Source organism: Apodemus sylvaticus, chromosome 5, assembly GCF_947179515.1.
Source record: "Apodemus sylvaticus chromosome 5, mApoSyl1.1, whole genome shotgun sequence".
Taxonomy (NCBI): Eukaryota; Metazoa; Chordata; class Mammalia; order Rodentia; family Muridae; genus Apodemus; species Apodemus sylvaticus.
Window position 1 is genome coordinate 159473405 of NC_067476.1, and position 16295 is coordinate 159489699.

The window sequence follows — 16295 nt, forward strand, 5'->3', positions numbered from 1 at the left end:
CTGCAGAGCATGGAAGCTGTACTTTGCAAGTGTGGGTCTGGTTCCAAGTCCTGAGCAACCTCTCCCGCCAGACTCTGGGGAAGAGAGTTTATAAACAGAAATTCACTGGGTTCTGATGGCGTCTCATTTCAGAGTGCCACAGTAATTGTGTGGTGTGGTTTGTGCGCTCTCTCTCTCTCTCTCTCTCTCTAGAAGTCAGTGGTTTGCTAGGTGCTCTATCAGGGTGGAGTTCCCAGCATGTGCTTTGCACAGCCACAGAACACAGGTCTCCTGATGCTCCCCCCTCCCTTCTCTGGCCCTTGCTTTTGATGAACTAAAGACCCTCATCCCAAACAGCCAATCTCCGGAAAGACAAATGGTAGTTTATTACTTAACAAGGCTGTGAAAAGACCACTGATCTATCCAGATAAAACCACAAAACTTCCCTTGACTGCAGGAAAAGAGCCCCTTCCCTCACAAGGAGTCTCTTTCTCCCAGAATCTGCCCATTAAGGACAGGTGGTAGCTATTTTATTTACTAAACCTTTCTCTGTCTGGTCAGTAAATATTGTTCCTTCTGGGCCTTTGGTTTGTTCTTCCTGACACAACAATTTCCTTGAAAAATATCAGCTGTTGTTATTATTATGAAATCATCAACTACAGTATACTGCTGCCCGCTGTTCATGCTTCTCCAGCAGAGTTCAAGGCTAACCACGGCATTAGAAGTGTGGGGAAGGGCTGGGGAGGATCTCCACAAGAAATTCAGAGAGAAGATAGCATTAAGTTCTCCCAATGCCTGGGCATGGTGGCTGAGTCATGAATCCGTGTGAAAACCTCAAGCAGCATAGGAAGGCTTGAAAACTATGTAGAGAGGCAAGACAGTCTTATATCTCTGCCCAGTTGACTGAAGCTTCTGCTAAGTCAGACAAACAGAAGCCACTCTGGAGTCTACAAGTTCTGTGATACACAGCACCTCAAATGTCTGGAGAAAATGTAAAAACGTGAGCAAACTCCCAAGCAGACTAAGAGGACCTGCAAGTTGGGATTACAAAGAGTTTTAAGGCAATTCTTAGACTTACAACATAAAGGTAGCAATAATTTGTGAAAAGAAACGGAATCTCAACAAAAATATATTCCTAAGGAAAAAATGGTTCCACAGGTAAGATATGTAGCACCTCAAGCCTGGTGGCCCATGTCACCACAAAGTCACGTAGCTGGACATGATGGCTTGTCTGCAATCCCTTCACTCCTGTGACAAGATGGGAAGCAAAGACAGGAGCCTGCCCCAGAAGCCTGCAGGCCAGCTAGCCTGGAGCACACAGTGTAACCTCAAACAACAAGAGAGACTCTGCCTCAAACAGAGTGGCACGGAAGGGCACCTCTGACCCCTACATGTGCCACAGTATTCACGCATGCTCACACACAAACACATGTGCAAGCACACATACACATACACAAGATTTTCTTATTTCAACTTAAAAGGCACTAAAAAGTAATTCTAGAATTGAAAATAAGATCTGAAATTCTAATATTCACTGAAGATTCCAAAAGTTTCCAAATCTCATTAGAGCCATACAAACCTTAGGCTTACCTCAAGTGAACGCCGGGAGAGCAACCAGGAGCTTCTCACCACTGGACACCAAAACGAAGACAATCATGGCCCTTCCCTCACACAATGCGAAGGCAGTGAGGCTGAGGCTACAGCAGCAGAGGCCTGAGAGGAAAGTCTGTCAGTGCAGGGCTTGACAGCCAGTGGTACTGCCTTCAGGAATGAGATGAAATAAAGAAGACACTGTCAGGCTAAAAAAAAAAAAAAAGTCAGAGACACTGTGCTTTTTAACACAGAGATGACAACAAATGCTGGAAGAAAGAGCAGGCTGCACCGAGTGCCCCTGCTTAGAAACCTGTCTTCCAAAGGAACCAAGCGCATGTTCAGAGGCAGCCACTCTCCAAGCGCATGCTCCAGAGGGAGGCAGCCACTCTGCTCTCATTATGACCTGAGAGGGCACATGCCGGTCTGAAGGGAGAGGAGCCCCCCATCTGTGTGGGCAGTGGTCACTCCCTACACACAGGCTCTAAGGGGCGTTTCTCTCCACTGTGGACTTAGCACCTCACTCCACACACAACAGCAGCCCCGCCAAGGCCTATTCTACCTCCACAGTGAGGCCTTTAGACACTCGACCTATCATGGTACCTGGAACACTTCGACTCATTTCTGTAGAGGCTTTGATTGGCAGTATTCAGTCAGGCAAGAATCTCGCCTTCAGAAAACCAACGTGAGGTGTGGCATGCAGCCCGTACCTCCCGGGGCTCGCTGGGAAGGGGGTGTGTGTGGAGCATGGACTCTAATTAACACTCTTCTGTTTGACAAACAGGCAGAAAACAGGTCAAAACTACCTACCATAGAGCTGCTATGTAGAATGAATGCTAACATTCAATACAATATGGATTAACTTGTCAAGTGTCAGTCACTCTGACAATGGGCATAGTAGAGTGAAATTTGATAATTCATATTAGATATGTAAAGAAGGGAAAGACAGAAGCCAGTTTTAAAAGTTAACGAAATGAACCTAAAACAGTAGCAACCCTGAATTATAGGGAGTTTTATCAGTTTTTCAAGCAGGATTTGTAACCTTAGCCTTATGCACAGCAAAGCCAGGCTCACAACCACATCCCAGTGGGCATCTCTGCACTGGTCACTGCTGATGGGCAAATGGAGGCAAAGAGAAGCAGCAGGGGCACGCCCCCGTCATGTGAGCTCAGCACTTGCACCGCAGTGTGGACAGCACCTCCCCACTCACACGTGTGTACAACGCTTTTGATGTTATTAAATCACACGTAGGGAACATTATTTCCATCTTAATTTCCTAACGAAATAAGAGAAAGTGCCCTTTTGGTGATAATGCATCTCAAACATTCCCCTGAGACTAGTTTATCTGTCTTTTCTGTTGAGACAGGGCCTTATGTACCTGAGGCTGGCCTTGAACTCCTGATCCTCCTGAGTTCTTAAGTTACAGGTGAGTGAGTGCCACCACTCCTGGAATGATGATCTTCCTTTTAATACAAAGCAAGTCTCTGTGAAGAATTTCTTTCAGGCAAGATGGGTGTGCCGGTTTTAATTCCAGGACTTGGGGGGCAGAGTTGAGCAGATCACTTATGAGTTCAAGGCCAACCTGGTCTTCTACACAGTGTCCAAGACAGCCAGGGCGCTACAGACTAAACTCCATCTCAAAGAAAAAAAAAAGAAAGAAAGAAAGAAAAAAAAAGAAAGAAAAGAAAAAAATCTTGCAGGCAGCAGTGTCTATCTAAGATTTAATGATGTCATTTTATTTCCTTCATATTGTATATTTTTAAATGGCTTCAAAATGGCTTCAAATGTATTTGATATAAAGAAAAATACACATTATACATTGATAAAGTAAAAATAACAAAATGGCACATAGTGACTGATTTCTGAATTGATGAAATCCAAGGAAAATAATTTTACTAATAATGTCACATTCATACCCCAAAGAATTGCACCTCTTATTTCAAGTACCAAAACCTCATTTTCTTTTCTAAAGCATTTCGCCTTGTGCAGACCAGTCAATTCCTGGGCCCTCTGAGGCTCAGAAGACCCTCCTGGGGCTGAGCTAACCCACCATCCCTTGACAATGGTGCAGCGCCTTGTTTTAATTGGAAGCAAATGAGATTGCGGCTGCCCTTTCTCACGGTGAGAAAGCCAGCACCAGCTTCAGTGTGCTGGCCAGGTGCTGAGGTGAGTCACCTCCCCGTGACATTTTGCTGCTGCTGTTCATTATGTCTCTGAGGACAAACTAAATCAATCAACAACCGATGAGCCCCGTAATAACAGAGCAGGCTGTCTCCACATGAGTACTCCTGAGGTCTGACCGCTCGCTCTCTGCTGTGGGTCCTACCGCATCAATAGCATCCTGTGCTTCATACCCCGCCAGGAGCATCCCTTCCCTTTTAGGGTGGAGAAGAGCATGACAAAAGTCCCCTGTGGTTGAGTCACACCCAAACAGCTAGAGCTCTCAACATGACTACCTGGAGGCTTCTGGTCAGAGGGAAAGTCCTCACTTCTACCTTCTGTCACCACCTAAGCCAAGCACGTGCCCATCACTGTGGCTTGGCTCTGGCTGTTTCCTTGGCCTCAAACACTCTTTCCTAGATGTCCTCTCAGATAACTTTCTTATTACAACAAACAACAACAGCAAACTGTCTGCGTTCCACTGCCCCATCTTTTTCTATTTTTCCAGCAAACTCCTCACCTTCAGAGGGAAAATGCATGCTTGCTGTCCGTCAGCCGTGTCCCTTCCACCTCCCTCTCACCCCCAGAGTACGAGGCTTTGATGAGCTCATTGATGTGCCTGGCACACACAGACACTCAATAAAAGGTGCAGAGCGAACGAGTGGATGGTAAAGACCTGCCGAGCTGCTTGCCTGTGTCCCCTGGCGATGGAGGCAGCACGGGAAGTGATGTCGACTCTTAAAAGGATTTTCTAGGATTTACATTTCTGGCCACTGCCAAGATGGCACACTGTCTGGCAGCTGTTGACAGGAACAAGGGGTGAGGTCTACATGACCGTATCAGGGATGGTCAACTATTAGGGGAGCCAACAAGCCCGGGATAAACATAAACACCAAGAATCCTAAGTACTCAAGTCAGGCATGAGATATGAGGTAGTATATGAATAATTCCTTGTTCAATTGCTTTCACTGCATGTTTTGCATTTGGGGAATAAATGTTACCAGCTTCATTCATGAAGCTTAATAAAAGGCAGAGAAGCAAGCCTTCCTGGAGACACTCATTTCTAACAGTAACTGCACATCAACTGGCCCAATTAAGACAGAAAATAAACCAATACTGATCATGTGGTAGTTCATTTGCCATCAAGAACGGACTGCCAAGGCCAGGTTCACGCAGAACAGCACCAGCTCTGCAACAAAAGGTGAATACACAGAACAGGACAGAGCGGTTGGTGAGAGCTCAGCTGGCCCAGTATGGTCTGCTAGAAGGTCTTCCTTCCCAGAATCCCGTGTGCTTGGTACACAGTCTGTCCACTGCATGGTACTGGATACATGTGTACACCACACACACACACACACACACACACACACACACACACACTCACACATGCATACACACACATACATACTCACACATACACACCCTCATACATAAACACACACACATTTACATATACACACATATACAAACTCACACATACATATAGATATACACACATATATACACACATGCATACACAAACACATCCATACATCCATACATGTCCTGTACCTACTGGACTGTGCCCAAGGTCCCTGCTGTCAGCAGCTATGGCTGTTACTTGCCTTACAGGAAAGAATTCCAAGCTCAGCCCTACACATCAGTGGCTCAGACAGACAGCTCATTTCTACCATCCAGCCATGCCAACATAGTTCTGAGCTCACACAACCAAAACCTAGGTATTATCTGTGAGGTTGTATCCATTTTGCAAAGAATAACAAGATTTATTTTCCTCTGATCACAAAACCAGGCAATTGGGTGCTGGAGAGACAGCTCTGTGGCTAGGAGCAGTGGCTGTTCTCTCAAAGGACCCAGGTTCAATTCCCAGCACCCACAGGGCAGCTCACAAGTGTCTGCAATCCAATTAGAGGGGATATGACACCTTCATACAGACATACATGCAGGCAAAATACCAATGAGCATAAAATAAAATAAAACCAGGCAATTACAAAACAAAAAAAAATGCAAAACTATTTGATGATTTAAATTAAAAAACAAAACCCACCAAGAACCTATAACTAAGAAAAAGGGAACTGTCCTTCACATGCTAAACTAGTTGCCCAACATTTGTCTTAAGAAAACCAAATAACTATTGTCAATACCTTCACCACTCAGCAGGTGAACTGTGGGACAAATGGGGCAGGAGGCTCCAGTGAGCCCACGCATCTAGCGCTAGGGCCTGTGCATAAGGCAGTGCCCTCAGGAGACATCTCATAGCAGGCTGCACAGGAGCAGATGCCTAAGCCTCAGCACAATGAGAAATGTGCTCCATGGGGCGAAAGGACAGCAGATCAAATCTAAGAAAAAGAAAAGAAACTCATCAGATGATTTTACAGAAGAGAAGAATGAAAGGATTAGTATGAGCTCGGGTCTGCAGACACAAGTGTACTGTGAAAGCCATCTCCATCCTGTCACCCAGGACTTTGCGAAGCTCTGGAGTCCCCAGGTACAAAGGCTCCTGGGGACCAATCGTCAGTCTGGTAGGGGAAGGGCCAAGGGAAACGACACAGGCAACCAGGAGGTAGGTCGCCCGCTAGGAGAGGGGAGCAGAGGCAGCTTCCCTGGACTAAGTGATCCCAACTGGGCCCTCCAGGTGGAGTGAGGCTCTGTCACTAGGAGGAGAAAAGGATGCTGCAGATACAGCAAGGGCACAGCAGAGGCAGGACAGTCATCTTCCCTGGCCCAGGGGCGCAGGAGCTCTTGCAGGAAGCCACCCGCCCCTGACTGAGTAGCCACAGTATAATTGGTTTTAAGTGGAAAGGTGAGGAAAAATAAACACAATAAAACATAGCCAATGAGGTTCCTTTATTGGTCCAGACGTGAGCAGGGCTGAGGCTGCAGGCAGAATGTTCCAGCACGTTCATCCCAGCAAGCATTTTCATTAAGAATCCGTTCCTGGGGCAGTCCCGATATTTATGACTCTCCATTCAACATGTCATCCTGTCACTATAACTCTGTGTGAGCTATGACACCCTGGGCCTGACCAATTATCCACACTATCCAATATCCTGTCTCTGACATTGCACTAGGGGACACTGCACGGAGAGCATGACAGACAGATGTGGTCCACCATGTCTAGGTCCCTCTCAAAGTAGTAGAAAATTAGTTGACAAAGGCCAAGGTTCCTAACATTAGTCACAAAATTTGGACTTAAAAAAAAAAGGAAAAAAAAAGTAGGGTACAATGAGGACCTTAGGGAAACCACCATTCCACGTGAGAGGGGTTCACTAGGGTCACTGGCTTGTTTGGGCACTTGACTTAACTCAAGGTCAAAAGCCAGTTGTGTGAACAAAACTTGTCGGGGTCACCGTCACTCTCCAGCAGGACCCCACAGGCCGGTTTATGAGCTCTCAGAGAGCAGAGGGATTGGACACACAACACTCTGCATGGCAGATCTCTGAGGGCCACCGATGGTTGTGCCTAGCACCATGCACAGGGCTGGCTCAAAAGCCCAACTTGACTTGTGAGCAGCCATCGTTTCTCCACCATACATACATGGAGATTCTTCTGTGATTTGTGGCTTTAATCACAGCTTCTAAAACCTGTTGGTGATTTATGACTGTGACTTTTACACTGATGGTCAATGGAAAACATTTACTCAAGTTACCTGATTGGTGAGATCGCTGCATCTAAGCAATTCCTGAGCCTCACCTTGGTGCGTGTGACACATCTCAGCTTGTCTGAAGACCCACTGGCTAGGGGCAAACCTGAACAAGGTAATTCATCATTGACACAATACTGATGAATAGAGCACAATTATTTAAAGACGCAATGAATTCACTAGTCAGACTTGAGACACCTTTAAAAAGATGGAAAGAACCTAAAAGATGGCACCAGCCTCTGGGGAGGGGAGGTTTCTATCTTCTTTCTGTTAAAACTATTTCAAAGTACCAAGACATTCTGACCCAACAAGAGTTGCTTCTCCTTGGCCAATCTGCTAGTGGGTCGCATTTCTCCCAGACAAGAACTAACTCTTGTACGGACAGACGGGAGCCTCGGGGTCAAGAAGCCTGAGGGCATTGAATGAGGATGGCCCCACAGGCTCATATATCTTAATGCTTGCTCCCCAGTTGGTAGAAATGGCCTTGTTGAAGAAGGTGTGTCACTGGAGATGGGCTTAGAGGTTTCAAAAGCCAAAGCCATGCCCAGTTAGCTCTGTCTTGAGCTGAAAGTCCAAGATATGAGCTCTCGGCTATTGCTGAGGTGTCTGAAGTCCCGTTCCCTGTATGAGGGTCATGGACTCTAAGTCTCTGAAACTGTAAGCTTTAATAAATCTTTATAAGTTTACTCTTAGTCATGATGTCTTCTCACAGAATAGAAACAAAAAGACCAAGCCCAATCCTAGCCTAGCTCCTCCTGCTTTTCTGTCTTTCCCCTTCCAATTCCTGACACTCAGACCACACTTAAGCACATCTCTTCATCCTGGACAGTTTGGTTTTTTTGAGACTCACTGCCCTACTCATCCACCAGCCACACAAAGCACACCTATAACTTCACATACCATATAGGTACACATATACACATCATAATTCATATAAACACACCCATGAACCACACCTACACCCCCGCACACACACACCATAAACTACATGCGTGCATATGTACATCTACGTGGGCCTGGATCTATGCTGGTGAAGCTTCATCAACACATGACTGAACTTGGCTCAGGGCATGTGTTTTGTTGATGTCTCCAGGAAAGGGAACTGTCAGTGTTGGATTAGAGAAATCATGGCTTGTGGCTAAGTTGGGCCCACCTGGTGGGTGTCTCTCCTGTTTGGTTTAGTGAGCAGAATATTGTTTGAGGACCACTGCTTGGCTGAACAACCTTTGACAAGTGACTCACACCTGGCATCTGGTCTCCTGGGGCTGCTGGGGATGAAGACATCCACTCTTTCCTCTGGTGGATGAGCAGGGAGCATTGTTTATGGTCTTGAAATTTTCAGAGTAAATACCAGGAGTACCGATGGAATTTTCTATTCACAAAGGAAAGCCCTCTCACTCATCTTCTCTTTGAATTGTTGTGTTTTCTTCTACTAGGCTATGAGTCTTGAAAGCAGTAACCAGTCCCCAACATACCCAATGCCCAGCTACTGCCTGATAAGCACTCAGCAGGTGGCCACTGACCAGCGGGCCTCAACTCCATAACTCACTCCCATTTCCTTGGGAGCTGTGTGAAGACCTCAGTCACTGAAATCACTAAGTGTCCCAACTAACTGCCAACCTGTTTCTAGTTCCCGTCTTAGCTAACCCTCTGAAGTAAGTGGTGTCCACTTATTTATCCCACTGCCCAGGGCATAGTTCTCTAAATGCTGGCCGGTGTCATCTGATGTGCTTGGCCATGGCAGCCCAAGGCCAACACAACTTGGTCTGATAAGCAAAGGAGCCACCTGGCCATGCGCATTTCAAATACTGCACAGGGTTGGGGATGGAGGAGAATGGGCCCTATCTACATCTATCTGGGTAGAGAACAAGCAGGCTTTCCCAGGAGACCCACATCTGGGGTCACTCTTCTCTGACCACTGGAAATCATAGGAGCCTCATCCCGTGCCACACCCATGTCCTTTCTAGGGAGCCTGAGACTACATGGTAACCTTCCTTTTCTCTGATTTGCAGGTCTACTCACACGCCTTTCCTGACAGAACAGCTCAGCTCTAGTCAGTACCCTGGTTCAAGCTCTCTAGTGGCTCCCTGCCACTTCCCAAGGAGAAAGCAAGCACGTCCCTTCGCAGGGCCGGGGAAAGGGTCCCCTGACCTACTACAGTCACCACTCACTGGGTGCCAGACACACACATTCTGCTGTACTTTAGCTTTGAAGGGCCATGTGTGAGTTATTTCTTGGGCTCTTCACATGAAAATCTCCACCTTCACTACAGTCTTGACTCAACAACCCTCAAAAAGCTCCTGAGAAGTTTTCTCTGGCCACTTGACACAACTCTCCACCCACGCCCACCACCCAGCCCTGGGCTCCAGCTACTGCCTGGCACTGGCTTTTTGTTTTGGCTTTTTTGTTTCCCTCTGTGAGAGTGTCACTCTGAAGTCTCAACTGCACTAGACTTTGGGATTCTCCTCCACACCTCACACGTGCTAGGAGCACACTCAAGCCTCCACGCCTCACACGTGCTAGGAGCACACATTCGAGCCTCCACGCCTCACACGTGCTAGGAGCACACTCAAGCCTCCACACCTCACACGTGCTAGGAGCACATTCAAGCCTCCACACCTCACACGTGCTAGGAGCACATTCAAGCCTCCACGCCTCACACGTGCTAGGAGCACATTCAAGCCTCCACGCCTCACACGTGCTAGGAGCACATTCAAGCCTCCACGCCTCACACGTGCTAGGAGCACATTCAAGCCTCCACGCCTCACATGTGCTAGGAGCACATTCAAGCCTCCACGCCTCACACGTGCTAGGAGCACATTCAAGCCTCCACGCCTCACACGTGCTAGGAGCACATTCGAGCCTCCACGCCTGGCTGTCCTGGCACTCTGGACCACAGCCGTCTGACCTCACAGCACCTCCCAGCACCTGACACTACGACAGTGGCTCATATTAACGTGCTGCACTGTGGTCTCTGCCGCTGGACCCGTTCACTGCTGGCCTCCGCAGTGGCTGAGACTGATGAGAGGATGATGCCTCCAATGGTTACAACAGTGGCTGAAACAAACTCTGTACGGGGGCTCCCTGGCACCATCTGTTAGATGGGGTGAACTATTTTGAACAACTTTTCCAACCTCTCTTCATCCCTTGACAGCTTTGCTCAACAACAACATTGGCTAAAAAGTGCTAACTTCTTACAGTACTTGTACATAGTTTTATGTAACAAAATTTCTGCCAGGCCTAGTGGAGTCATATCTTATTTATTTTTATTTATTGTGTGTTTGTGAAGGCGTTCGTATGTACCAGGGTGCAAGCATGGAGGTCAGAGGATAATTTGTCGATGTTCTCTCCTTCTGCCGTGGGGAAGTCCTAGACACCAAGCTGAGGTCAGCAGGCTTGGCAACAGGAGCCTTTACCAAGCCATCTTACCAGCCCTGTAAATAATTAAACTGCTAGAAACACTCACAACAGAGCCTCACATCATTAGTCCTGAAGCAATGGCAGCCTGGGCTGGACAGCAGAGTTAGCACTTGAGAGCACATACTGTTCTTTCAGAGGAGCAGAGTTTCGTTCCCAGCAATTACTGCGGGCAGCTCGCAGCTCAAGGGAGTTGGAGGCCTCTGACCTCCAGGAGCACTGGCCTCACATGCACATACCTACGTACAAACACCGATATACAATTAAAAAGAAACAAATAAGTAGAAATAACTGGTGGTTCTGCACACTGCCTGGGTGAGCAGCTCTCCTGCCTGAGCCTCCCATGAGGATGTTCAAGCAAAGCCTCCAGAGCCTTCTACTGACTTCTCCCTAGACCCAAACTGGACTGGTAAGGATGCAGAGTCTTCCCCTGCAGCCCCCAGCCACCTTGCCCACTGTCACCCCGCCATTCTTCTCCACACCCTGTTTCCAGCTCTTCCACATTGTCATCAGATCAAACACAAAGGAGGCCACCTGGAAACAATCTTACTACACACTTCCTAGAATGCCTACTGCCTTCCTGACTCAACTTCAATGTCACCCCCTTTCCCTGCAGCAGGATGAATCCCGTATTCATGATGCTCTCGGATCACTGTGTCACCTGGGCTGGAACCCGGTGAGTCTGCACTGTCCCCACTGTCTGCCACCCACTGGGCTAGGGACATCTTGGGAGCAAGGGTCTCTTCAACTTCCCTCCCCAGCACCTCTGAAGGCCTAGAGCAGGCACACTGAGGAGCCAGTGAAACATCTGTTACCAGCAAGAATGACTATCCAAGACGACAAAGGCAGCTGCATCCCACCTGCTAAATCTTCCCCATCAGGGTTAAGACCACCAGGCATTTTGAAGGGCGAAACCACCTGGTAAGCCAAGCCTGGCAGTACAGGCCTAATAACCACAGTGACTCCAAAGGTGGAGGCAGGAAGATTGCAGGTTCAAGGCCTACAGAACACATTTAAGACTTTCTTGGGTAACTCAGGGAAGCCCTGTTACAAAACTCAAAAGTAAACAAGACAGTGGGGTGTGACTCCGTGGCAGAGCACATACATGGCACGCAGGGGTCCCTAGGCTCCATCCTTAGCACCAGGGGAGAAGCAACACTGTTGTCATTACCATCACCATCATGTTACCTTATCTATGAGTGTTTTGTCTGCATGTACATACATGTACCACGTGCATGGCTGGTGCCTGTGGACTTCAAAAGAGGATGTTGGGTTCCTGGGGGTGGGGGTGGGGGTGGGGAACTGGAATTCCAGACTGCTGTGAACCACCATGCAGTTGCTGAGACTCAAACCTAGGTCCTCTGTAAAAACAAGTATTCCTAACTGCTGAGCCAGCCTTACAGCCCTCAACAACTTTCTTTTTAATTAGTTTACGTTGTAAAAATTCTGTTTGAAAATTTTATTAAGTTCTCTCTGTGAAATGAGTTGATTTTAATTTTGTGAAGAAGAATGCAACTGACATCACCCCCCCCCCCCCAGCAAAGACAATGGCTGGGCCTTCCTGACATCGTCTATTTGCCTCTGAGGAGCCCACGCAGAATGAGACTGCACCAGGCTGTGAGGGAGCCAGTCTGGACTCGCTGCCCTACTCATCCACCAGAGGAAAGAGTGGATATCTTCATCCCCAGCAGCCCCAGGAGACCAGATGCCAAGTGTGAGTCACTTGTCAAAGGTTGTTCAGCCAAGCAGTGGTCCTCAAACAATATTCTGCTCACTAAATCCAACAGGAGAGACACCCACCAGGTGGGCCCAGCTTAGCCACAAGCCACGATTTCACTAATCCAACACTGACAGTTCCCTTTCCTGGAGACATCAACAAAACACATGCCCTGAGCCAAGTTCAGTCATGTGTTGATGAAGTTTCACCAGCATAGATCCAGGCCCACGTAGATGTACATATGCACGTGTGTAGTTTATGGTGTGTGTGTGTGCGGGGGTGTAGGTGTGGTTCATGGGTGTGTTTATATGAATTATGATGTGTATATGTGTACCTATATGGTATGTGAAGTTTATAGGTGTGCTTTGTGTGGCTGGTGGTATGAACAGTTTATGGTCTGTGTATATGTGTATGTGAAGTTTATGGGTATGTTTGTGACCTATGATATACGTTTGCATGTGTGTGTGTGTGTGTGTGTATACATATGGGGTGTGTGAAGCTTATGGGTATGTTTTGTGTGATTGGTGGTATGTGTGGTTTATGATGTGTGTACGTGTATACATATGAGGTTTTTGGGTGTGTCCGTGTCGTTTGCAGCTGCATGGTTTATAGTATATAATTGGGGTGTGTGTGTATTATGTGTCTTTGTGGTTTACAGTTCTTCTAGGGTATATGCTGTGAAAGGAGCATGATTGCTTTCAGGATGTATATATGCATGTGTTTGTATCTGTATAGTTTATAGGGTGTGTGTGTGTAGGTTATGGTTGGTCTAGTATGCAACTTCAGAGCCTACAATTGTGTCACATACCTTCTACCCTGAAAAGCCAAACGTTTTTACTATCTGATTCTTCATGGGTAAATACATATTGGTCAGTTTCTAATTTCAAGACTGGCTGACTGTTTGAGTTTGTCTCTATTCTTCAAGTATTAGACTCCTCAACTAGCTCTTAAATTATTTTACTTGACAGGGAGATTTTAGTAAAAACAAAACAAAACAAAACAAAAAACAGGTGCCCATGTTTGGATCAAATTCACATTGTACAAAGAAAAACCTCAGTGGCTGTATATATGGCTCAAGTCAGCATACTGCCTGCAATGGCGGTCCAGAGTGGTTGCAGTCTTTGCAGAAAAACACTGTCACAGACACAGCTTGTAGGTGAAATGCAGTGTGCTTTGCTCTAGAAGAATTCTTTCCCTCAGGGTTGAATCACTCTCTCCAGCATTCGGATTCAAAGACTATCTATATTCCTTGGGTTAAGCTAATCCCATTTTTGCCGAAGATCTAGACATCATTTATTGGCACCTTGCTTTTCTCATAGATAGAAATATGCCCTCTCCCTACATCCTTCACTGATATCTCTTCAAAACTAAACATCTGAAAAGAAATGCGCTCTCTTGAACACTGACATATTTTACACAGGGTCTTTTGAAGCTAAATGCATCTTACAATAACTCACAGCATATTCAGAATTGAAACCCGGCTTTCCAAGTCCTCCCACAAACGTCTGACCGTTTGTGACACTTTCATCTCAGTTTTAAAAACCTTTTACTGTGGGAAATTTCAAGTATGGGAAAATGAAAGGCTAGTCCCTAGCTATTAGCTTCCCCAAGGCTCGGGCGCTCTGCCATTGTGCTGCTGGGCCCCTCCTCCCAACATCTTGTTTACTATTTGTTATGGAGTTTGAAAGCTGATTTCACACACCAAGTCATTTCACTCATGAATGCTTATTGCTGTCAGAGCTCTTCCTTTGAAGAAAAACATGATACCATTATCACTGCTGAAAAAATAAATAGCAATTCTTAATATTACCTAATACCCAATCTCACTTCAGTGCTCTTTCTTTTCACAGTGGTTCTGTTCAACCGAGGATCCAGATGTGACCGCATACCGTGTGTTCTTGATTGGTCTCTTAGGTCTCTTTATATGTGCCACAGAGCCTTCTCGTTTCCCATGCATCCATCCCGGGTATACATTTAAATACATTTAAATGCTAACTGCATGAACAGATCTTATCAACAGCCAGCCTCTCCATGCTATAAGCAAACCCCAACATTCAAAATCCTCAGGCAGACTGTGAAGTGCCCTGCCCCCCCACTAGCTACCCCACTTGAAAACCAGAGGAAGACGACCTCCCCCTATGCACACTCTCGAGAGAATTCAGATCATTTCAACAAGCCAGTCCTAGAAAATCCCATCTTTTCTGTGCTGCTTTGGCTTGGAGACCCTGAGTGATTTAGAAGCAAGGCACCCCCCCTCATTAGGCCTTCTTCTTGAAGTTAGCCAAACTTAAGCAAGAATCATGAAGTAAATCAGACAAGCCTCAGAATCCATTACTGCTATCCGTAATATATCATTAACGTAATGGTAACAATATTAATTTTTACCTAGGCCATTCAGGACTTGTTGTTATGAAAAGGATGACCTGTACCCTGCCCACAGGAACCTGACCTACACCAAGAAGCATCCAGTCCTTTGCAGCAGCTCTCAACCTGTGGGTCATGATCCCTTTGTGATCAAACGACCCTTTCCCAAGGTCGCTTATCAGATAACCTCCACATCAGACATTTACATGACCATTCATAACAGCAGCAGAAACACAGCTATGAAGTAGTAACGAAAATCATTTTATGGATGGAGGTCTTCACTACAAAAGGAACCGTACTAAGGAATCACAGCAATAGGAAGGAATGGCTTAAACTGCCCAAGGAGAAGATAGATAAGGTATCAGCCAAAGTGACAGGCACCCCCAGCTACTGGGCGAAGAGCATTTCTAAGGTCAGTGAAACAAAAAGAACAAAGTCAGAAGGAATCAACTTGTCTTCTTTCACATCCAAGGCACACCAGATCAGACACTGACTGCTCTGATTCTCAGCCTTCTCTGGAAGACAAGCTAATCCCGCACACTTCCCAGAGTAGCAGCCAACATTTACTGAGTGTTTACTGTGCGCAAGGGCTCATGTCACCTTCTTTGATGGTTTAATCTTCACAAAATCCCTCATTATGCAGCCCTGGCCAGCCTGGGACTCACTATGCAGACCAGGCTGGCCTCGAAATCCATAAAAGACTTATGAGGTAGATTGCAATGATGTTCGTTCTGCAAAGGAAACGACCAACGAGGTTCTATGTGGTATGGAGACCTGCCCACAAATCCACTGCAACTGGAGTGACCCAGGACTGCTCCTGAGGGGATGACTAGAAAGCTAGTCCTCTTCACCACTCACTTTTATTGTCTCTCCAAGTGTCATGCTACATTAATAGAGTTGACACACATACCCAAGGATAAAGTGTGCTCAACACTGCAATGGTCTACCAACAGTTCTCAGTCAACATCAACTCCTATCAGGGACTTTCAGGTCGGGGAGGGAAAAGGACAGAAGGAACTCATAGGGCTGGGGCTCAGGAAACCCCCGTTGACCTTGGTGATTTGTGTCATTTGAGGTGATTTGACCTCAACCACCAGCAAACCTCTCTGGGTTTGGTATTTTTTCTGCTCCCCTCTGGCCTGTGAGGGAGGTCTAGGGAATAGTGGCTGTTTCTAGTTCATCTTTGAAAATTCACAAACCCAACAAATGGCTTGAGCAGGTAGAGGTAGGCGCTGAAAAAAATATATGTTGGGTAGAAAAGTCAAAGCCTCATTCGTCCATTAACCATAATTTGGAACTTGCACTTCAAAGGTGACCTATCTCTCTTTCGGCTACTGTCCCTTAAAATAATTCCAAAGAAAAGGGGGAGGCTGAGAGGGTAAAGTGGAAGTGACCCACTCAAAATAAGGGAAGCTGTGGGCTCCATGA

At 46.6% G+C, this 16295-nt stretch overlaps 1 long non-coding RNA gene across 22 annotated transcripts in view; it reads right to left on the reverse strand.

Annotated features, from left to right (window-relative positions):
- LOC127686332 (uncharacterized) overlaps positions 1-16295 on the reverse strand; it is an 80335-nt gene that overhangs the window by 63549 nt on the left and 491 nt on the right. For 20 of the 22 annotated variants that reach the window (XR_007978077.1, XR_007978084.1, XR_007978091.1 and 17 more), the window contains exon 2: positions 1570-1740. The exons of 1 other annotated variant lie outside the window; for it this stretch is intronic. This is a non-coding gene — a long non-coding RNA (uncharacterized LOC127686332). Of the gene's footprint in view, positions 1-1569; positions 1741-2947; positions 3197-16295 lie in introns of those variants that run through there. One more of the 22 variants, XR_007978086.1, reaches the window with a different exon arrangement.